Here is a 6614-nt window from a genome sequence, read left to right as displayed (position 1 = left end):
TGCGGTGGCTTCTCTTGTTGCAGAGCACGGGCTCTAGGTGCGCGGGCTTCAGTAGTTATGGCATGTGGGCTCAGTAGTTGTGGTTTGTGGGCTCTAGAGCACAGGCTCAGTAGTTGTGGCACATGGGCTTAGTTGCTCCGTGGCATGATCCTGGACCAGGGCTCGAACCTGTGTCCCCTGCATTGGCAGGCGGATTCTTAACCACTGTGCCACCAGGCAAGTCCAGTGGAGAACTTCTTCTTACAAGAAAGTTTTATTGGGCATTATTTGAAAGTGGAACATGAATGGGAGTGGTAAGGGATTGCACTTACAGCTCATGTAGCTTATCAAATGTTTTTTCCAACTATATACCATACTGCCCTGAGAATTCTGGCAAATTAAGCATTCTCCACCTCCTGACACTTCCCACTCACTTTGTAAATTATTTCCCTGATTGATGTCAGTGTGACACGCCATGTCTGATCACGCATTTATACAGCAGCTTAAAACTCACAGTGCTTTCATTGGCTTTATCTAGATAGAGTCTCCAGGTCTTAGTAGAATTAGCTGGTCAGATTGATTTCTGCTCATTTTTCAAGTAGGGAAATTGAGTGTCAGAGCTTTCAAGATTTATGAAAGGATAGATAATGAAAATGGATGGAATAGTGCCTTGAATCTGAGTATTTGATTTCTAGTTCAAGGCTAATTGACTATACCATAGTGCTCTAATGAGCGTTCAAGAATCAGATTTCAAAAAAAAAAAAAAATCAGCTTTGCTTGTTCATACATTCTTTCCTTCAACATATTGACTGAGCATCTATTATTTGCAGGTATTGTGTCTGGTGTTGGTGTTCTAATGGGAATCAAGCCAAAACCCTTTCTTTCATTGAGTTTACAGTAAAGGAGAAAAAGATATAGACAATTGCAAAGCTTACTAACTCACTCAGAAAAGCAAATAAACAAACACAGTCACTAATTGGAGGGACTCATCACTTTTGCCACTGTTAGGATAAATCAAGCAAAAGAAAGATAAGCTTCATCTGTGGATTGTAGTCTGCTAGTAGAAATTGTGTTTTCTTCTGATTTAATTCACTGACCAACTGGAGAAAATGTAACACACTAGCTGTAACCTCACCAGACTGTCATTTAGTACAAATGAACCATATAGTAAGTCAGTATCAGGGCCTGGGAATAAATCAGTGTGAGAAGTTGACTTTTCTGCTTGGAAACTTTTATTTCTATAGGACTTTAAATAACAAAAGAACAGGATGCCTCTAGAGTACCAAGAGTAAGGAAATTTGGATGACTACACAAAAATTACTGCATAGAATGACTCTTTTTCAAGGCACCTACTGATAAAAGAAGTTGTATTCATCCCTGCTCTTTCAATATTGCAGTCCTTCCCTCCCTCACACCCTTCCCCCTTGGCATTTGGGATTAGCAGATGCAAACTAGTATCTATAGGATTTATAAACAACAAGGTCCTACTGTATAGCACAGGGAACTATATTCAGTATCCTGTGATAAGCCATAAAAGACAAGAATATGAAAAATAATATGTATATATAACTGAATCACTTTGCTGTATAGCAGAAATTAACATAACATTGTAAATCAACTATACTCCAAGAAAATAAGAAAAAAGAAAGAAAGAAAAACACCCAATACCACTGTTAAGAACAAGACGTTGTTTATCATCTAACTGAGCACAGTAAAGATATCCTAGGGATCTCTGAGATTATTCATGTGGTTGATTCCCCAGATAAACGCCTTTGTGATTCCAATTTTAGTATATGTGCTGAGCCAGCACTTCCTTTGTGATTCCAAATGGACAAATGTTTATCTTCACCGGGCTTTTACATAGTGTAACTGATATTCATCAACTTTTCTTCCTTCTGGGCTATGAAATAGAACATGCAGTACTTGGGCAGGCTGCAATAAAAGACTAGCTTGATTGATTTATTGGATTTCTTAGGTTTGATTTTTCACACAGTGATTTGGGCCATTTGTCCTTGAGATAGTTTGGCACTTTTGAGAAAGTCTGCATTGCAAGAGTATATGTTTGATTGACCGAACAGTAGAATATTGGAGGCTGAAGTTGACAAAATTGGATTATAGTTTGCTGCAAAGTCTGGTGTGGATGTCAGAGCCAGTCCAGTGTTTCAGCAGCAGAAGGAATTTGCAGGTAGCCTCCATGGTCATCCCAAGTTTCCAGAATGGTTATGCACACACCCTTCTCATGGAAATTGAGCTGAGCGTACCACTGGCTCTCTGTAATTGCCTACTGCTTTCTGGACCAGACCCTCAATTACTATTCAAACTCGGCATGAAGCATTTTCTTGAAGAATCAGAAAAAGAAGACCTAAATATCACTGTTAAAAAAAATGGATACTCTTCCCATTTAAAAACAGGAGCAAATGCCATTAACATACAGAGTGGAGAAAAAAAAAAACCGGAAGTTGATTTAAAATGTTTGAGACACAGGACATGTAGAATGCAACAATCGATCATTTTTATATTACTTTTTGAAAAATGATGTTTGACATGAAAACAAAAGTGGATAGTCAGGGTCAAGCCATCTATGTTACAGGCGTTAACTAAATTCCTCTGATGTATTTATTTTTTTATGAAACGCTGATTATTTTAATCTATTTTAAAATATCTTCAATGAGGAAAATGTCACAGAATAAATTTATATTACACTTTAAAAAAATTATTAATTGCATCTCTACTGTGTGCAAGGGATTACTCTAAGCCTGTGGGGAAAGTGACCCAGAAATCAATCCATCCTTGCAGAAAGCCTGTTACTTAGTCGCTGTGAAAAATCAAGCAGCTCAGCCTTTAGTCTCCATTTGGAGGATGCCATGTACCTGGCTCGAGAATGGAAGAGAAGCTAAAGATACCTTGGGGTATTGGCTTAATATTTAAGAAAACATTCAAAATTAAGTCTTGCTCAATTAGCAGACCACCTCAGTGAAAATATACTCCTTCAAGTGACCATATTTACCACTTAATTAGAGATCTTACCAGAACCTGTTTTTCCTTATGTCTTTTTTTTTTTTTTTTTAAGGATTTTCTTATTTATTTATTTATTTATTTATTTATTTATTTTTGGCTGTGTTGGGTCTTCGGTTCGTGCGAGGGCTTTCTCCAGTTGTGGCAAGCGGGGGCCACTCTTCATCGCGGTGCGGGGACCACTCTTCATCGCGGTGCGCGGGCCTTTCTCTATCGCGGCCCCTCCCGTCGCGGGGCACAGGCTCCAGACGCGCAGGCTCAGCAATTGTGGCTCACGGGCCCAGCTGCTCCGTGGCATGTGGGATCTTCCCAGACCAGGGCTCGAACCCGTGTCCCCTGCACCAGCAGGCAGACTCTCAACCACTGCGCCACCAGGGAAGCCCTCCTTATGTCTTTTGTTTGCCAAATTCCTTTTGCATTACTTTTCAATGGATGGTAGCTATTGTCTCCCAAATGCTGTGCCCAGAGTGGGGAAACAACATTCCTACACCTTTTCTTTATCTTTCTATGCTTAATTTTTTTAACAGAACTTATTTTTTAGAGCAATTTTAAGTTCACAGCAAAATTGAATGGAAAGTACAGAGTTTCTATTATGTCCCCTGCTCCCCTCCACCACATACACCCTCCCCTGCCATCAACATCTCACACTGGAGTGGTATATTTGTTATAATCAATGAGCCTACGCATCATTATAACCCAAATCCACAGTTTATGTTAGGATACGCTTATGGTGTTTACATTCTATGCATTTTGACAAATACAAAATGACATGTATCTACCATTATAGTATCGTATAGAATAGTTACACTGCCCTAAAAATCCTCTGTGCTCTGTCTGTTTATCCCTCCTGGGTCCCCAACCCCTGGCAACCACTGATTTTTCAACTGTCTCCATACTTATGCTTTTTTTCCAGAATGTCATATAGTTAAATCATATAGTATGTAGCTTTTTCACCTAGTAATATGCATTTAAGTCTCCTTCATGTCTTTTCACAGCTTGATAGCTCATTTCTTTTTAGTGCTGAATAATATGCTGTTGTATGGATGTACCACAGTTGATTTACCCATTCATTTACCGAAAGACGTCTTAATTGCTTCCACATTTTGCCATTTATGAATAAAGCTGCTATAAACATTTGTGTGCAGGTTTTTGTGTGGACACAACTTTTCAACTCATTTGAATAAATACTAAGGAGGGTGATTGCTGGATAGCGTGATGTAAGATTATGTTTAATTTTGTAAGAAATTGCCAACCTATCTTCTAATGTGGCTGTACCATTTGGCTTTCCCACCAGCAATAAATGCGTGTTCCTGTCGCTCCATATTTGTGTATTGTTAATGTGCTAGATTTTGGCCAATCTAATAGGTATGTAGTGGTATTGCATTGTTGTTTTAATTTGTAATTCCCTAATGACATATAATGCAGAGCATCTTTACAAGTGCTTGTTTGCCATCTGTGTGTCTTCTTTAGTGAGATATCACTTCAGAGATTTTGCCCATTTTTTACTCAAGTTTGTCCATTTTCTTTTTGTTGAGTTTCAAGAGTTCTTTGCATATTTCAGATAACAATCTTTATCAGATATGTCTTTTGTAAACATTTTCTCCCAGTCTGTGACTTGTCTTCTCATTCTCTTGATCTTTATTTTTTATATATGTTTTCTATGTGCAGAAGAAACATGAGTTTATTTTAGAAATTTTGGGTAATATAGATAATTTAGATGGGAAAATTGATACCTAAAATGTCCTCCGTGGTAATTGGCTTGTTATCTGGTCTATCACTAAAGGACCCTCAACTTTACAGGAAACCAAGTAATGTTTCCTTCAGGCAGGACAGACACGTAGACAAACTAGGAGCTCTCAGAATAAAAAAGAATATTCCTGCAACTATAGGGTAGGTCAGGCTAAACCTGGAGAAGTAAACTGAATAATTATTCGTTCTTAATATCTATAGGCAAAGTGATAGAGACAATTAGATATTTCTGGCACACAAATTATTACCCCAGAGGATATACAAAATCTCCAGAAAAAGAGTCATTTTTGAGTCTTAGTATAATTTAGGACTATTTTATTAACCACACCCTAGGAAGTTCTTCATGTATTAATCAGCAGCTCTTAACTGTGCTCATGTAAATAAAGAGGCAAGTAAAAGAAAACACCAAATGAATCATACTGATTCAGAAGATTGTCACATTAATGAATGCTGTGAAATCTTTGCCTTAGAGACAAGAACTCGAACACAAGCAGAACTAATATCTGGCCCTGCTCTCATAGAAGTCAGGACTCCACATACTAAGTCAGAGAGAGAGAGAGAGAGAGAAACATTTGCACTCTGAGACAAACCAAAGCAAAATAACACAAATAAAATAAGCACACAGAAAAGTATTATTCTGTCAATCACTAGCTCCAAAATAAATACAAACTTGAACTTTTTCCTACAATGTTAATAAAACAAACATTACCCTTGTAGATATGATAATTATGTGAAAAGAACTGCTCTTGTTTTCCTCCATGAGAAGAAAATCAATAATCTTTGTAATCCTTATAAGATCTTTTTTCCTTTAAATTTTATTTGTATTAAAAAATGTCTGACATCTTCCATGTTACAATTACAAAATTAAAACCAGTATTTAAAAGTAAAAAATAATTGAAATAGTACAGACCAAAAAGAAGTGTCTGGCACAGGATCCCAAGTTATTCATTTGACAACATGTTTCTTGAGCACCTTTGCCATTCTAGGCACTAGGAATGAATCTGTGAACAAAAATACAGTGACAAAAACATAAGGGGGTAAACATGATGCATGATGGCATTTCACATCAGATGGTTAGAGAAAATCTCTCAGATAAAGTGAGATCTGAGCAGAGACGTGAATGAAAGAGAAAGTTAAGCAAGCAGAAACCTGTCAAGAAGATTTCTAGTACAATGAACATTCAAATCCCTGAGGAGTTTGCCATATTGAAGGTACAGCAGAGGCCAGCATGGCCAGACCAGAGTGAGAGTGGCTGAAAGTAGCTTGAGATGAGCCAGAGCCAGATCACATAGAACTTTGTAGGTCATGGCCAAGATTTCAGATTTTCTTCAATTTAATGAGAAGCCATTGGTACTCAACAAATATTTGTAATTGATTAAAGCAATAATATATCAGGGGGGAAAAAAGCTCTTAGTGTTGATACACATTTTCAATGGTCATCTAATCCAAGATTTCTCAGTCTTGGCACTATTGACATTTTGACCTAAATAATTGCTGTCGAGGCAGTCCTATGCATTGTAGGATGTTTAGCAACATCTCTGGCTCTATCGCTCCATGGCAGTAAAATACTTCTTCCAACTGTGGCAAACAAAACTGTCTTCAGACAATGACAAATGTCCACTTGCCCCAGTTGAGAACGACTGATCTAATCCAATCCATTTTACAGACTCAGTAGCTGTGAGGTTAAATCACTTACTTTAGGAAAACAAAGTCAGTTCTACCATTAAAGAAGGAACTAACACAATTATACACACACACATGCACACATATGTTTTTAAACACATATAAAACACATCATCTAGTGTTTTCAACTACCTTGTGAGAGTGTTACCTTTATTCCCATGTATAGATAAATCACTTGACCTCAGAAA

General features: G+C 37.6%; 1 pseudogene; it reads left to right on the top strand.

The window, feature by feature from the left end:
* The first annotated feature begins 280 nt into the window (after nt 1-280).
* LOC103010137 (metalloendopeptidase OMA1, mitochondrial-like) lies at nt 281-2229 on the top strand (annotated as a pseudogene).
* The last annotated feature ends 4385 nt before the right edge of the window (nt 2230-6614 follow it).

This window comes from Balaenoptera acutorostrata, chromosome 17 (assembly GCF_949987535.1).
Source record: "Balaenoptera acutorostrata chromosome 17, mBalAcu1.1, whole genome shotgun sequence".
Classification (NCBI taxonomy): Eukaryota; Metazoa; Chordata; class Mammalia; order Artiodactyla; family Balaenopteridae; genus Balaenoptera; species Balaenoptera acutorostrata.
This window is presented reverse-complemented; position numbering and strand designations above follow the sequence as displayed.